This window comes from Cibotium barometz, chromosome 29, assembly GCF_041138505.1.
Source record: "Cibotium barometz isolate CiBa-2024 chromosome 29, ASM4113850v1, whole genome shotgun sequence".
In the NCBI taxonomy this organism is placed as follows: Eukaryota; Viridiplantae; Streptophyta; class Polypodiopsida; order Cyatheales; family Cibotiaceae; genus Cibotium; species Cibotium barometz.
In genome coordinates this window covers 35,432,065-35,450,416 of record NC_141074.1, presented here as the reverse complement: position 1 = coordinate 35,450,416, position 18,352 = coordinate 35,432,065, and the positions used below count along the sequence as shown (strand labels likewise).

The following is an 18,352-nucleotide window of genomic DNA, read 5'->3' as shown; positions in this document are numbered from 1 at the left end:
AACCCTTTGCCTCTTCACTATAGCCCAAGAAAATACATTTTCGGCTCTTTGGTTCCCATTTGGTCCTGTTGGCATTAGGGACATGCACAAAATAGTCACAGCCAAAAACTCTGAAATGTGCAGCTGAAGGTTTCTTACTAGAAAAGGCCTGCAGAGTGGAGTCATCCCATTCACAGCTTTTGTGTAGCTACGATTCAAAATGTAAACTGCCGTGTTACAAGCTTTAACCTAGAAAGTCTTTGGCAAATCTTTCCCTTTCATCATACTCCTGCCCATTTTGCAGATGATGCGCATCTTGCGCTCTGCTACTCCATTTTGCTGTGGTGTATGTGGCGGGGGTTTCTGCCTCTTGATCCCATGACTTTTGCAGTAACTTTCAAATTCACTTGATGTGAACTCACCACCTTTGTCTGATCTCACCTTCTTCAACTTCCTCCCCGATTCTTTCTCGATCATTACATGCCATTCTTTGAAATTACCAAAGGCCGCATCTTTAGTCTTGAGGAAGTATATCCATATCCTTCTGCTGTAGTTGTCGATCAGCGTCATAAAGTAGTAGGAACCACCCAAAGCTTCTGTCTCCATCTTTCCACAGAGGTCCATGTGAATGAGCTCTAGAGGAGCCTTTGCTCTATTAGCCTCTTTAGGAAAGGGCTACCGATGCTGATTGTCCATCATGCAAGCTTCACATACATCGGGCAGATCTGTAATTTCTGGTAGGTATGCAATCATTCCACTTTAATGCATCTCCTTTAAAAAGAACTAAGGTTTAGAAGACCAAACCTCTCATGCCACAACTTACTGTTGCTCAAATCGGCTCGAGCACTGAAAGCTGAGAGTTCGTAGATGTTGTTGCACCGTGTATCTTTACCCTTCCCTTGAAGATCCAAAATCTGTGCGTGCCATTCTTATCGAAGTGAACTTTGAGGTCCCAATCCGTGATCGCAAAAATGGACAACAAGCTCCTCTTGATTTCTGGCACATAAAGAACATCGGGCAACTGTTTTACAACTCCATCTGACTTGAGAGCAATCATATCTTTTCCTTTTGCTGGACATTTTGCATCATTACTGACTGCTACCAGGATGTCATTCTCTACCGGATGTAGAGAGGTATACCAATCCTTACGACTGGTCATGTGGTGTGATGCACCACTATCAATAATCCAAGGTTCATCCGTAGGTACATGAACTGCCTCCGTGCAAATCTCCTCAATCGCTAAGAACAGCTCTACTGGTACTACCTGCACACTATTGCGGTGCCGGACTCTTTCTTTACTCCGTTCTTCTCATCTGCAATCTTCTTCGGGAACTTGTTTTGCCTGTGCCCTGCCTTATTGCAGTAGAAGCACTTGATCTTCTTCTTTTTCTTTTTGTCCTCTGAAGAAGATGGGTTACCAGAGTCCTTACCCTTACCTTTGTTTGAACGAGCCGAGAAAGCTAAATCTTCTCTAGTTCTCGTCTTTTGACACATCTCCTCCTCTAGAAGCATCACGCTAAAATCCTCAAAGTTGAGGGGCAGATTTCTGTTCTGCATATTCAGCGTTGTAACAAGGCTGTCATACTTTGGTGGGAGAATCCGAATGCACCTTCGTGCTAGATCCTCGCTGGTGATGGTGATGCCAATCGTAGTCATTTGATCGTGCAAACTCTTCACCCTGGTGATGAACTTCTCTGTCGTTTTAGACTTAGACAGTTTCTCGTTTGCGAGTTGAGTCTCCAGATTCTGAATCCGCGTCTCATTCATGATCTCGTACTAATTTTTCAAGACCGTCCATGCCTCCTCCGTTGTGGTGACATGTTGAATTAATGCCATGAGAGAATCACTTACACTACAGACAATAGAACACAACACATCTGCATCTCTTCTTATCCACGCGAGAATCTCATCCGCACTTGGTACTATCTATTGTCCTGCATTGGCTGGATCCGGCCCTCATAACTGGCTTCACGTCCACCCCAGTAGCAGTATCCCAAAATTCGTATGCGCTCAAGATGGCCTTCATCTTGAACTTCCAGAGCCGTCCAACTTTTTGCTTTTGCCGAATGGTGGGATTCACGGTCTTGAGGGGTGAGCCATCTCTCACAATCTGCTCGCAAACAAAATGTGACGCTCCAATTTTATATATGCAATATTTTGGAATGTATATCGTAGTTAGTGTTCAAAATGTATGGTTTTGATGTTTTGAAGGTTGTGAGAAAGTTTTGTCTTGGTCGGAAAATTTTGGTTTTTTTGTCCATTATTGTGCCGACTTGATTTTGCGGCTTGAATTGGAGAAGGTTAGAGGAGTAATTTGAAGAAATTCTGTATGAGAGAGTTTTAGATCCTTTTGAGTAGAAAAACTTTGTCCTGTGTAAATTTTGTGGTTCATTCGTTTTCATGCCTGTATGGAGGTTTGAAGTTGCTAACCTAGTGGTTTTGAGCTAAAAATTTGCATGTAGATTTTTGTGTCAAGAGTTGCAGGTATTAGACGGAGGTCCAGATGGAAGAGTTAACCATGAAAGGTCAAATGCAAAGGGAAAGAAGAGGGTTCGATCTTCGCGAGATGAGCTATCGGGCTCGTCTATCGGATCTACGAGGCAGGCGCGGTGATGCTGCGAACAAGGCTATTTTCTATACTTTTTTTAAAAGAAAGAGAAGTGTCTAGATTTTGCATGCTAGAAAAAGCGCACGCTAAAAATGGTAAAAGTGCACGCTTTCCAAGACAAGCTTGCTTTTGGCCGATTTTGGCTTTTGGCTATTTTTTTTGGAGTCTAGAAAGGCTATAAAAGAAGAGGAGGCATTCTTTGTAGGAAAAAAGGCACGCAGATCAAGGCAGGGTGAAGGAGAAGACAAGATCAAGATTTCTGAGAGTGAGAGTGAGAGTGTGAGTGAGAGTGTGAGTGAGAGTGAGATTTGATCATCTTCATGCGAGTGAGATAGCTCAGGGGTGGATGGGTGGTACGAGCTCCTTCACGGAGTGCTTCTTCTCCGAAATTCTTGTAAAATCTCATCAGTTTGATTCAAATTCGAATCTTCCTTCTTGTTCAATTCGTGATTATTGTCTTGCTACAATTTTTGTTCATGATTGTGAAAGTACAGTGCGTTACACAAAAACACACTACCAAATCTTCTTGCTAGAGCCCAAGCTCTAATACCATGTAAGGAAACAATACAACGTCTGTGCTCAACAGATAACAAGATCGCGTATGCAAGAGAGAAAAGTTGATAGTATGGAGAATAAAAAATTTGATTACTGTAGAACTGGAACAATAGATGCCGCTGCCTCCCAACCGTGCGCTCTTGTGTGAGAAGCTCCGATGGCATGCTGGAAATAGTAGAGGACGAAGGCTGGAAATAGTAGAGGACGAAGGCTGGATGCTAAGGAATCAGGGTTGCTGTAGAGCTAGTGATGTTATATGGACCTTATGGGCTTGCTCTTATATAGAGTCCAGTCTACCATGTCAAAAATGGCCGATGCCCTTTTCTGGTCTAGTCAAATGGCCGACGCTTTTTTTTGGCCCAATCAAATGGCCGACGCCCTTTTCTGGCCTAGAGCCATCTGGGATCTTCCAGTGCTCCAAACGAGCCCCGCAAACCCAAGGGTGGGCTGCCCTAGGAAATGCCCCATCTACCCTTAGTGCGTTCAGTCATGGAATGCCTTCCCGCACTTGCATGTAGCCTAGTTGGCAGTGTGCCAACTCTATCTAAAGCCGTCCAGCCATCAGGCCTACACATGGCCCCAATCTGGTGTCTATACCACGTCCTACCGGGCTACTCTAATTCCTTCTCCTCATTTGGGAGGCTCACAGGTTAGCTGGTTCCTGCATAGTTACACGAGAGTGGGGCATTGATATCTAACACAAGCTTGTTGTGTCCTCGTTCTATTTTTTCTCCAGCAGGTCATTGAAGCTTGTTTCGGGTGTCTAGTCTTGCTCAGTGCTTTGCTTTGTATGTGTGTGTGTATGTTCATTTTATATTTTCCTCTTTTGTTGGCTTGTTCCTTATGTTAACATGCAACTTCTATTGTTCTATCCTCCCATTTGTATACATGCAATCTTTTGTGGTTGCTCTCTCGGTCTCTATGTGTCTCTCTCTTTCTCTCTTCATTTAATCTATTTCATGGATTGTAGCACTAGATTGTTACTCTATTTGCAGACCAAAGAATGTCATGTCTCTAAAAGAATCGAAAGGACTCACATCTCTGACCTCCAAAAAGGCCAATATCCTTTCTCCTCCAAGGAAAAACAATCCCTCAAGGAAGTCAGACACAAAATTAAAGCCAATAAAAGAAATGCCAACAAAGAAGAAGCCAAGGTCTAAGGACCTTAAACCAGTTTCAATTTTGAGTGGAGGCAGGCTTGGCTTGAGGTTTTTTTTAAGAGCAAAATGAGATTTCTACTACCTAGAATTGGACACATGAATGCATGTAACATGGGGTACAAACAATAAGGAGAGCCATTGTGGCTTTCATATAGGTCACCTAAAAAAACTTTACTAAATGATTTAAATCAAATTTACTACATGATTTATAATTCAAAAACTGTGTGTACTAAGGTTGATATCATGTTGGCAAGAGCACTTGCTATAGCTACAGATGAAGTAGATGTGGATTGGGAGGACTTTTTCCAGCAAAGAGATGTGAAACTATGATCAAGTAGCTTGGATAGGACCTCTATCAAGCATGCACGTGATATAGGCACATCTACAAAGTAAGCATGCTAGTTATCTGCAAACAGAGGTTCAATGTAGAGCAACAAAATGTATTGGATGACAAAGTGGACAAGAGAATGCAAGATTCCTATTGGATTTTGAGGCTGCTATTGCATTGAGGCCAAATCCCTTACAAAAGTGGACTCAATCAATTACACATACATTAGGTTGGGTCCACAATAAAATTGATGATTTTTCACATGGTGTGAGTGGAGTGTTGCAAGAAGAGTTCTTGAAGGACATGGCTAATCTTGAAGTAAATCTGGATACAACAAAACAAGTGTTTGAAGTAGCAAATATGCACATGGTGTTTATTGGAGAGCACTTGGCTTACAAGCATCAGCTTTTTGAGTAATATGCAATAGTTGATTGAGAAGATCCCAACACAAGGTCCACAAGTTAAGAATTTAGCACCAATAGACCATTCTATAGGCTTCACAACAATAACTATGAAGATGGATATTGAAAGGTGAGATTACTAACATTCTAATAAAGAGATTATGTTTTAGTTTTTAGATTTGGGCCCTCTTACAAGTAATATTTAATTACTCTTTCAATAAATGTGCATGTGTGTTTTCTATGGTGTTGAGTTTTATTACAAAAATATTGATGCAGTGTTTGCATCTTGTCTTCCTAGATACCACATTGGAGTGCATCATTCCATTTTTCTAAGAAGTCTCAATGCATTTATCTACCCTATGAAGTTTTTGATCGAATGCATGGTTGGCCACCATGGGATTTGACAAAGCAGGTAAATTTTCTACACTCTTTAGTTGTTATTTCTTATAACTCAATAGCACTAAAAAATTTGGTTTGTTGTTTGGAGTTAGTTGCTATAGAGAGACATACAACATTGTGACTAAACATTCCTTTTTAGTACTAATAGTATTATGTGATGTTTGAAATATGTCTCATAGTGAGAGGATTGTATACTTGTTCTCTTTCTTGTAATAACCCTTTGTTGATGATTGATTTGTAGACAAGCTTGGTCAAGCACTATTAGTACTATCTAGTAGTATTTGTAACAAAAGTTTAAACTATTTTTAAATATCTCAGTAGAACTGTCATCTCTAGCTCTACTTGATGGAGCAAAAAATAGATTGGATTTCTTATGCATACTTAGCTACTACTAGTACTTAGTAGTACTTGCAGCCCTGCCACTAGTACTTAATAGTACTTGGAGCCCTGTTGTTGCTACTTACTAATGTTTACTTTTTTACTTAGTACTTTTTAGATCCATTTGGCATTTAGTACGAATTAGTGGCACAGTTAAGTACTAGTTACCACGTTCAACACTATTTAGTACTATTTGACATTTAATACTAGTTACCACTTTCAACACTATTTAGTACTATTTGACATTTAATACTATTTAGCACTTTTATCACTATGCAATACTATTAGTACTATTTGGCACTTAGTACTAGTTAACACTTAGTACTATTTGGCACTTTATAGTAATTAGCATTTAGTAACATTTAGCATTGATATTAGTTAGGACTTAGTACTACTTTACACTTAGTAGAATGTAGCAATGTAAGTAGCACTCAACAATTAGTAATATTTAGTACTTTCTAGTACTATTTGGCACCTAGTACTAGTTACAATTAGTAGTATTTACCATTATTAGTAGAATTAGTAGCATGTTGCACACTAGTCCAATCCCAAGGATCGGCTTAGTGTGATTTTTGCACTAATATTGGATTAGTGGTAATCCAAAATTAATGCAAACAACACACTAATCCGATCTCGGGGATCGGATTAGTGCCCTGCTTCAATCCGGCCCAACGGATCGAATTAGTAGCATGTTGCACACTAATCCAATCCCAAGGATCGGCTTAGTGTGATTTTTGTTGGGGGTAAAGGCCCCTATATATATGGGTTTATTCCGCCCATCATATATATATATATATGAAGATATGTGAAGATAAGGCAGTTAAGTTGCGACCAATATCGGGTTCTCTCTCTTCATTCTCTCTCACCTTCTATTGCCACTCACAATTGGTATCAGAGCTGGTATCGATGATGGGTTCCTTTCCACCCTTACCCAGCTCTACCATAATCGTATCCCCCCCTCATTCCGAAGTTCTGGATTTGATGAGCTCTTGGTTCACTCATTTGCCTCCGGAAATCAACTACGGACGTGTCGTTGGGCATGGTCTTAATGCTGTAGAGCTTGCCCGTAACAAACGATTAGATTATTTCTTTGTCAGGGACCTGAACCAGGAAACCAAATTCGAAGCTAGCGATGGTAGCTTTGATGCTGTGATCTGTATTGTGAGTGTGCAATATCTTCAGTAGTGGGAGAAGGTACAGGCTCCTCCGACCTGGTGGCGTGTGTATCGTGAGTTTTAGCAATCGAATGTTTTATGAGAAAGCTATTGTTTCCTGGAGAGATGGAACACCTTACAGCAGGACATTAGCTTGTGGTGTAGTATTTCAAATGTGTAGATGGTTTTACGAAGCCGGAAGTGATAAAGAAGCAGCCTATGCCACAAGATCAGTCTCCAATTGATTGGCTTTTGGGGTTGTTGCAACCTGCTACAAAAGGTACCATCTAATCTTCTGAAAGGTAAAGGAGAGCTGGGCTGGAAAGGTTTAGCTGCCACGAGTGCTTTTCCGCCTGCAAAACCACGTCGCACAGTTTTTGCACTAATATTGGATTAGTGGTAATCCAATATTAATGCAAACAACACACTAATCTGATCCCGGGGATCGGATTGGTGCCCTGCTTCACTAAAATTTATCTCCCATGTTTGGCTCTTCAATCACAAATTACCTTAAAACACGACCAAAATGCTTGTTTTTCAAGATATTGTACGTAATAGGTTCTTTATCAATAATCGGAACCTATCTGAGCCTCAGATTCTGTTTTTTCTTGATCCATCTCTTTACATGGTTTGTGAATATTTGCACAATCTAAAGATTGTTACTCACTCATTGATTTAACTCTCTGATTGATTTAGCGCTAATTATTTCAGTTGTAGTTGTATGAAGAATCTAGTGCACAATCAGGAGGTGCATGATAAGTCTGATCGGTATACTTAAGGAATTCTAGACCTGTGTCATCAATGAAAACACATTCTGAAGAAAATAACATATTGCACTCTGCCTGCATATATGTGTGCTCGCCTATCTGTAGCAAATATGATAAGGATCAACTCTTTCTCACTTGAGATATGCGACACAGAGCCATTGAAGGTATTTCAAAAAGATTACGACTATCAGCATGGTGGAACAAAAAACAACTTTCATTTGAAATGGCAACTAAAAAGCATCTTCTCAAAAGATTCCCTTAAAACATTAAAAAAATAAGCTTTCTTTAAAACAAGTGCTAAATTTTGAGTATCATGATTGTAAAAAACACTTGAACTTGAGAAAGTCTCAACCACCACATTCTACTAATGTCTTACTACCTACCACTCTTTTGATCTACAAGATTTAGCATTTTAAGTGGTTGTGTATCATATGCTCACGTTTTAAATGGAAAAACTTTTGTAGCATTATGATAATGAATAGAGAACACTTATACATTCTTCTCTTGTAGGAAAAAGGTTCCATTGACCCTACATCCATACAAATCCTTTATAGTGCCTTGACATATATTTTCCAATTTTTTGAAACTTACAAACCACTTTGGACGAACAAGAGATTTAAAAATACTTATCTACTATAGCTATGGTATATACATGTAGGAAAGGGACTTTGAATTATAGAATAGGTGTAAAGAATTATGTAGAAAAATGTGTGCTTGCTTACACTTTGCTAGAAAGTATAGTATACATCTTCATTTAGTCCCTTTTCCTTTTCTTTTATTGTTGAGAAGTGTTTAAAAGTTGCAATTTATAAAGAAAAGATCATCTTAGTGGATGTGTACCATAGAGATATTTGGACTTAACATGTGGTGAATGCACTTTAGATCGATCATGGATAGAGGATATAAGTCCCACTCCCTTTTCTCCTATCCATGTTTTCCTCCCATTTGTCCCTTCTCTAATAAGAGGCCACAATTATTAGAGGTATCTTATTAGATAAGTTAAATTATATAAATATATATATATTCCCTTGCCTCATATCCATGCTTTCCTCCCTGTCAACTTGGGATCTCAAATATCTAGAACCTATATCTAGGTAAAATAGAGTATCCCATATATCTTGGGATTTCAAATATCCCATTAGTCCCTTCTCTAATAATAGGCCATAATTAGTAGAGGTCTCTTATTAGATAAAGTAAATTACACACACACACACACACACATATATATATTATGTTTTCTCTGATCCGTGCTTTCTTCCCTATCAACTTGGGATTTCAAATATCTAGAACCTATATCTCGTATAGATACATAGATTATGTAAATAATATATATATTTTTAGTATATTTTCTCTATATATGTCAAAGATAATAGAGAAGGTTAATAATATAAAAAAATTTGTGCGTGCAGCATATATGAGGGAGCTCCCACCACCATGCAGTAGGTCTTTAGAGCCAAGTTGAGGTCTTTGTAGGAGGCCCGAGTATTGAGATATCAAGCTCCACCCCTGATGTATATCTTGGGTGACTCTCATTTATGTCACGATCTTTTATTTGCTATACTTGTGGTGTAGTTAGATAGCCACAAATGGTTGGGTAGGGTTCACATATGAACCATGTATTCTAGGGTTACACATATAGTGTATACCCATATATCATTGTATTATTGTGGTCTGCTAAAGTGAAGATAGACTTAGCCTCCCGCCGTGTGTCCTCTCTCTTTTGTGAGTTGTAAAGAAAGCTACAGTCAAGTCTCCTCCCTCTCTCCCTACTTCTTTGCATGGTATTAGTGCTTGGTTTATGGTGAGGAGCTCATGTAGAAAGCAAAGCCAAGCAGAGATTGTGATATCCTAGTAAGAGGATCACATCTCCTTTCTTTCGAGCTTTGGAGAGCATATTGGTGCAAGTACACAATCATGAGTGCAAAGTGCACAACCTTAGATTGAGGGACTCTTTATTGTGAAGCACGAGAGCAATACCATTCTGGGGCCAATTCGGGCTCCATTTTTGCCTCACAAAGTTTGACCAAGCAGTTAGAAGTGGCTGTTTTTTACTATGTATGTTTGGTTTTTCGCCATTGTGTGAAGTTGTAAAAGAAAGGTTACTTTGTGACCTATTGCACTGATGTTTAGAAACACAGGCCAGTTTGGGGTTGCTGTGTTTATGCATTTTTATCACTGGTGTGACTCATGGTTGCTTGACACCGCCCTTGTGAGACAATTTTTGGTGTTGCAGAATTAATGTTGTTTGCCCTTGTGAGGACTCTATTTTTTTAGATTGGAGTTGCGGATTTTGACTTGAAAAATGTATGAGAATCTATCTACTATTGTTAATAAGAAACTTACAAAAGATAACTTCCCGCATGTAAGTTCAGGATGAAAAACTTCCTTATGAGAAAGATGTTGAAATGTAGAGAGAAAGAGACGAGACAAGAGACACATCATGTACGCTCCCAAAGACTGATTCATATTGAGGACAAGATACATATATATAGGTGAGACCAAGTTAGGTAGAGTGAGCCATATATAGAGCTCCAACACCCCCACTCAAACAAGGGTCTCTAGCTATGGATGAAAAAACCCTTGGAGAGTACAAGGGAAAAACCCAAGCCCCTATACAAATGTGAAAATATGAACCAGAAGTAATGATGTGAAAGTGCATTGTGCATCTATGTACAAATATACAAAAGGACCAAGAGGTCATAGTGAGCAATTGTGGAATGTGCAAAGTGCATGGTGTCTAGAAGATTACAACGATATATGTACAAAGCTACCATAAGAGTAAAGAGCCTAATCTAGAAAGAGTGAGCCCGAGGCAACTCCAAGCTCTGTGCGCAAGAGAATGAAGCATGACTCATTGAGACCTTTGGTAAGAATATCTGCAATCATCTGGTCACTTGGACAATGTTCAATCATGATAGTGCCTTTGCGTACTTCGTATCGAACATAATGGTAATGCACAGCAATATGTTTTGACTTGTTATGTTGGACATAGTCTTTTGCAAGACTAATAGCACTCTGATTATCACACCGCAAGGGTGTACTAGAAGGAGGAGAATGGCCGATATCTGTCAACACTTGTCGAAGCCAAATGAGTTCACGAGCTGCAAGTGATGTCGCAACATATTCAGATTCGGTTGTAGAAACTGCAACACAACGTTGTTTCTTGCTGGTCCAAGAAATAAGACAACCATTAATGAAGAAACAATTGCCACTAGTAGATCGCATAGATAAATGTGAGCTGGCCCAATCTGCATCTGTGTAACCCAAAAGAGAAAGAGATGGAATGGAGTCGGATGTGAATTGTCGTTGATAAACCAAACCATAATCTATAGTGCCTTTCAAGTATTTCAACACGCGCTTTGCTGAAGACCAATGCTTAAGAGAAGGACATGCAAGGTGTTGCCCGAGATAGTTAGCAATAAACAAAATGTCAGGACGAGTGTTCAAACCAACAACTTGAAGACATCCAACCAAATTAGCATATGGTTGATTTGTAACAAGCTGGCCACCACCATCAGAAGTGTTTTTCATGGAGCTCGCAAGACAAGGAGTAGTTGCTGAATGTGCAGATTCCAAACCAAACTTCTTAATAGTATCTTCAATAAACTTTGACTGTCGAAGTAATAAAATACCTTTACTGCGATCCCTTTGAATCTGAATGCCAAGACACGAGTGAAGCTCTCCAAGATCCACCATATCAAATGCCGAAGATAACAACTGCTTACTTTGGTGTAGAAATCCCAAATCATTGGAAACAAGGATTGTATCATCCACATAAAGGGCAAGGATTACAAAACTACCATTTTGGTGTTTGGTAAATAAGTTGGGATCAGAAGAGCAAGAGAGAAAACCATGGGATGTAAGAAAAAGATCAAACTTGATGTACCAGGCCCGTGAAGCTTGTTTAAGACCATATAAAGCCCTATGAAGACGAGCAACAAGATCTTCCTTCCCTGCAATAACAAATCCTTCTGGCTGCTCCATGTAAATTTCTTCATTCAAATCTCCATTCAAGAAAGCTGTGCGCACGTCATCTGATGAATTTCTAAGTCAAATTGAATAGCAAATGCCAATAAAACCCGAATACTAGTAATGCGAACAACTGGTGAAAAGGTTTCGTGATAATCAATGCCAGCAACTTGAGAATAACCTTTGGCAACTAAACGTGCCTTGAATTTGTCAAAGGATCCATCTGCTTTAAATTTTGTCTTATATACCCACTTACACTTAATGGCAGTACGGCCAGGAGGTAGCTCAGTGAGTATCCATGTACCTTTAGAGATAAGAGAATCATACTCTGCTTCCATAGCCTCTTGCCATTGATCCTTTTGTGGAGAACATATAGCATCACTGTACGTGGCTGGATCTTCAGAAGTAGAGAAAACATTAGCCTCAAAATCTTCATCATAAACATGACAAGAACCATGCTCAAAATCCATAGGCAGATCAATAAAAATGTCAACATCATCAATGACAGCATTCGGAATCAATGGTTGTGAAGAGGAAAGTTGCTCTTTAGATGGTTGTGAAGAGGAAATTTGCTCTATAGAAGAAGATTCATCATCACACAAGAATGGAAAAGCTTGAAGCAAAGATTTAGTATCATCAGAATCATCCATGGACCATGTACCGCCCATAAGCTGTTCATTGAAAATAGCATCACGATTCACAAGCACTTTCTTGGAGGACAGGTCATAGAATTTGTAGCCTTTGGAAGTGTCAAAATACCCAATAAAAATAACTTTAAGGCCAGGAGCATCAAGCTTTGCTCGTGTTTCTTTAGGAACATGAATGTAAGCAATACATCCAAAGGTTCGAAAATGAGATACAGAAGGAATTTCACCTGTCCATGCTGTGATGGGTATCTTACCAGAAGGAGCAGTAGTAGGAAGATGATTCTGAACAAAGACTACTGTCAAGAGAGCTTCACTCCAGAAGACACGAGATAACCCAGAATGAATTAGCATACATCGTATAGCATTGATAATAGTGCGATTCTTACGTTCAGCAACACCGTTCTGTTGAGGTGAATATGGAATTGTATGTTCATGATGAATACCATGGTCCGTACAATAACTCTCAAACTCACGAGACACATATTCTCCACCATTATCGCTGCGAAGTTTCTTGAGGCGACGTCCAGTTTGAAGTTCGGCAGCCTTGTGAAATTGCTTAAAAACAGATAACGCCTCAGATTTTTGTTGAAGCAAGAAAACAACTGTATACCGTGAGTAATCATCAATAAATGTAATGAAATAACGATGTTGTGTTCTCGATGGAGGCAAAGGTCCACAAATGTCGGTATGAACAAGATCCAACAAATCATGAGAATGAACTGAATTCGAGAGAGGAAAGGGTTTACGATTGTGTTTGCCAAGAGCACAAAACTCACAGATTCCCATATGAGGATGAGCTTTAAGATCCATTCCGCGTACAAGACCTTGACGATGAAGATTAAGAAGCTTTGAGAAATCAGCATGAACAAAGCGATGATGCCATATCTTGCAATCATGATCCCCTGGAGCAGTGACAACATTTGCTACAGCATCATTAAGAGAGAGCTCAAACAAATTGCCATTACGAGAAGCAGTTGCAATAATCTGTCCATCTTTCTCAATGCGGCATTTGGTGTGGTCGAATCCAACAAACAAACCAAGATCAACAAGTCTTGCAACTGAAAGAAGATTACGTTGAAGTTCTGGGACATGTAAAACCCCTCGTAAAACTCGAGTTGAAGAAGATAAGGTGCCAAGATATAAATCTCCAATGCCCTTGACTTGGCAAGTTGTATCATCAGCAAGATAAACAACACGCTTAACAGGTAAAGAATGATAGTTATGTAGCCACTTAGATTCATATGTCATATTTCCTGTAGCACCAGAATCAATAATGAAAAGTGAACCATCACGTACATGAAGTATTCTGTCTGGGGGAACTGAACATAAAACACAACTTGTTTCAGGCATAACATTATCATGATGCTCGGCTGCATATGCTCGATTTCGATCTACATCAAATCGACGCTTAAAGCACATGGAAGAGGGATGATCAGATTTTCCACAATAATCACAAGAAGAAGAATCTCTAGATAAACGTGGTTGTTTTGTGGTAATGTTGTGTTCTTCATCATATTGACGTGCCCAACAGTCATCTTCAGTATGACCATTCCTATTGCAGTAAGAACAATGCTTGTTAGGAAATTTGAGACGAGAGAAACTACCACCACGACGACCACCTCTACGGTTGCCTCGTTGAAAAGAACGCCTTCGCACATTAAAGGCCCGTTCCAATTGTTGTGACTCAGGCTCCTCTTGTTGTGAAAACATAACTGCATCATGACCAACAGTACGTCGTTGTTGACGTTGAGAATACTCAATCAAAGATATGCAAGTTTGGTCAAAATCAAGACCGTCCTTGTTAGAAAGAATGGTAATAATGTTGTCATAAGACGGATCCTTTATTGTATCAAGAAGAATTGTAATAAGTTGCTTTCGTGGAACAGGATCACCCGCAGCAGCAAGTTGATTAATAATAGATTTGAAAGAATCAATATGTCCCGTCATAGCAGTACCAACTTCATACTGTAACTTTGAAAGCAAACCTCTCAAATAAAGTGTTTCTGTAACAGATTTTTTCTGAAAATTTGCTATAAGATACTCCCATACGTCATGGGAAGTAGGAAAGTCATACACATCAAGCATGAGAGAATCACTAAGAGCAGAAAGAATATACCGACGAGCTGCTTTATCACGCCTCTGCCAATCCATATAAGCAAGACGCCATGCATCAAAAATAGGGCCTTCTGTGATAAGAACGTTGTCAGAATTCGGAATAATAGGCTGAGACGGACATAGAGAATTGCCAATAACAACATCTGAGAGCTCATCACCTTCAAGAATTAACAGCATCTTTGCTTTCCAACCGGGAAACCCTTGGCCTTGAAAAGAAGGAATAGAACGTTGGCTAGAAGGAAAACCATTGACGAGAACAGTCATAGCCATATCTATCTATGAGAAGACGTATAAGATAAAATCACAAAATTTGCACACCATAGACAAGGACGACTGCAAGAGGTAAGAGACGTCAATAAGAAAAGAGTCCTCAAAATAGCGAGACGTGGGACGCAAGATTCATTGGTAGACGCTGGATGAAAAAGCTAGATTGGTCGCTTTGCTAAAAATAGCAAAATCCGAGACGTGGGACGCAAGATTCATTGGTAGACGCTTGACGGAAAAGCTAGATTTGGCGTTTTGCTAAAAAACGCTTGACGAAGACGAAACTTGTGTGCTCACAAAGACACTTGATGAAGACGAAACCTGTGTGCTCACACAAAGAACCTGTTTTGCTGTTTTACAGATGCAGTTTGCCTGAACTGTCATAACTTTTGACTCACAACTCCGTTTGACAAACTTTTTTGATAGGATTCACCAGCACAATACAATCTACGCACCTGCACCACATTGGAGTGCATCATTCCATTTTTCTAAGAAGTCTCAATGCATTTATCTACCCTATGAAGTTTTTGATCGAATGCATGGTTGGCCACCATGGGATTTGACAAAGCAGGTAAATTTTCTACACTCTTTAGTTGTTATTTCTTATAACTCAATAGCACTAAAAAATTTGGTTTGTTGTTTGGAGTTAGTTGCTATAGAGAGACATACAACATTGTGACTAAACATTCCTTTTTAGTACTAATAGTATTATGTGATGTTTGAAATATGTCTCATAGTGAGAGGATTGTATACTTGTTCTCTTTCTTGTAATAACCCTTTGTTGATGATTGATTTGTAGACAAGCTTGGTCAAGCACTATTAGTACTATCTAGTAGTATTTGTAACAAAAGTTTAAACTATTTTTAAATATCTCAGTAGAACTGTCATCTCTAGCTCTACTTGATGGAGCAAAAAATAGATTGGATTTCTTATGCATACTTAGCTACTACTAGTACTTAGTAGTACTTGCAGCCCTGCCACTAGTACTTAATAGTACTTGGAGCCCTGTTGTTGCTACTTACTAATGTTTACTTTTTTACTTAGTACTTTTTAGAACCATTTGGCATTTAGTACGAATTAGTGGCACAGTTAAGTACTAGTTACCACGTTCAACACTATTTAGTACTAGTTGACATTTAATACTAGTTACCACTTTCAACACTATTTAGTACTATTTGACATTTAATACTATTTAGCACCTTTATCACTATGCAATACTATTAGTACTATTTGGCACTTAGTACTAGTTAACACTTAGTACTATTTGGCACTTTATAGTAATTAGCATTTAGTAACATTTAGCATTGATATTAGTTAGGACTTAGTACTACTTTACACTTAGTAGAATGTAGCAATGTAAGTAGCACTCAACAATTAGTAATATTTAGTACTTTCTAGTACTATTTGGCACCTAGTACTAGTTACAATTAGTAGTATTTACCATTATTAGTAGAATTAGTAGCATGTTGCACACTAGTCCAATCCCAAGGATCGGCTTAGTGTGATTTTTGCACTAATATTGGATTAGTGGTAATCCAAAATTAATGCAAACAACACACTAATCCGATCTCGGGGATCGGATTAGTGCCCTGCTTCAATCCGGCCCAACGGATCGAATTAGTAGCATGTTGCACACTAATCCAATCCCAAGGATCGGCTTAGTGTGATTTTTGTTGGGGGTAAAGGCCCCTATATATATGGGTTTATTCCGCCCATCATATATATATATATATGAAGATATGTGAAGATAAGGCAGTTAAGTTGCGACCAATATCGGGTTCTCTCTCTTCATTCTCTCTCACCTTCTATTGCCACTCACAATTGGTATCAGAGCTGGTATCGATGATGGGTTCCTTTCCACCCTTACCCAGCTCTACCATAATCGTATCCCCCCCTCATTCCGAAGTTCTGGATTTGATGAGCTCTTGGTTCACTCATTTGCCTCCGGAAATCAACTACGGACGTGTCGTTGGGCATGGTCTTAATGCTGTAGAGCTTGCCCGTAACAAACGATTAGATTATTTCTTTGTCAGGGACCTGAACCAGGAAACCAAATTCGAAGCTAGCGATGGTAGCTTTGATGCTGTGATCTGTATTGTGAGTGTGCAATATCTTCAGTAGTGGGAGAAGGTACAGGCTCCTCCGACCTGGTGGCGTGTGTATCGTGAGTTTTAGCAATCGAATGTTTTATGAGAAAGCTATTGTTTCCTGGAGAGATGGAACACCTTACAGCAGGACATTAGCTTGTGGTGTAGTATTTCAAATGTGTAGATGGTTTTACGAAGCCGGAAGTGATAAAGAAGCAGCCTATGCCACAAGATCAGTCTCCAATTGATTGGCTTTTGGGGTTGTTGCAACCTGCTACAAAAGGTACCATCTAATCTTCTGAAAGGTAAAGGAGAGCTGGGCTGGAAAGGTTTAGCTGCCACGAGTGCTTTTCCGCCTGCAAAACCACGTCGCACAGTTTTTGCACTAATATTGGATTAGTGGTAATCCAATATTAATGCAAACAACACACTAATCTGATCCCGGGGATCGGATTGGTGCCCTGCTTCACTAAAATTTATCTCCCATGTTTGGCTCTTCAATCACAAATTACCTTAAAACACGACCAAAATGCTTGTTTTTCAAGATATTGTACGTAATAGGTTCTTTATCAATAATCGGAACCTATCTGAGCCTCAGATTCTGTTTTTTCTTGATCCATCTCTTTACATGGTTTGTGAATATTTGCACAATCTAAAGATTGTTACTCACTCATTGATTTAACTCTCTGATTGATTTAGCGCTAATTATTTCAGTTGTAGTTGTATGAAGAATCTAGTGCACAATCAGGAGGTGCATGATAAGTCTGATCGGTATACTTAAGGAATTCTAGACCTGTGTCATCAATGAAAACACATTCTGAAGAAAATAACATATTGCACTCTGCCTGCATATATGTGTGCTCGCCTATCTGTAGCAAATATGATAAGGATCAACTCTTTCTCACTTGAGATATGCGACACAGAGCCATTGAAGGTATTTCAAAAAGATTACGACTATCAGCATGGTGGAACAAAAAACAACTTTCATTTGAAATGGCAACTAAAAAGCATCTTCTCAAAAGATTCCCTTAAAACATTAAAAAAATAAGCTTTCTTTAAAACAAGTGCTAAATTTTGAGTATCATGATTGTAAAAAACACTTGAACTTGAGAAAGTCTCAACCACCACATTCTACTAATGTCTTACTACCTACCACTCTTTTGATCTACAAGATTTAGCATTTTAAGTGGTTGTGTATCATATGCTCAGGTTTTAAATGGAAAAACTTTTGTAGCATTATGGTAATGAATAGAGAACACTTATACATTCTTCTCTTGTAGGAAAAAGGTTCCATTGACCCTACATCCATACAAATCCTTTATAGTGCCTTGACATATATTTTCCAATTTTTTGAAACTTACAAACCACTTTGGACGAACAAGAGATTTAAAAATACTTATCTACTATAGCTATGGTATATACATGTAGGAAAGGGACTTTGAATTATAGAATAGGTGTAAAGAATTATGTAGAAAAATGTGTGCTTGCTTACACTTTGCTAGAAAGTATAGTATACATCTTCATTTAGTCCCTTTTCCTTT

At 39.0% G+C, this 18,352-nt stretch overlaps 2 pseudogenes; both read left to right on the top strand.

Annotated features, from left to right (window-relative positions):
- Window positions 1-1,994: 1,994 nt before the first annotated feature.
- Window positions 1,995-7,253, top strand: LOC147622099 (uncharacterized; annotated as a pseudogene).
- Window positions 7,254-7,683: 430 nt separating this feature from the next.
- LOC147622098 (uncharacterized) lies at window positions 7,684-17,105 on the top strand (annotated as a pseudogene).
- The last annotated feature ends 1,247 nt before the right edge of the window (window positions 17,106-18,352 follow it).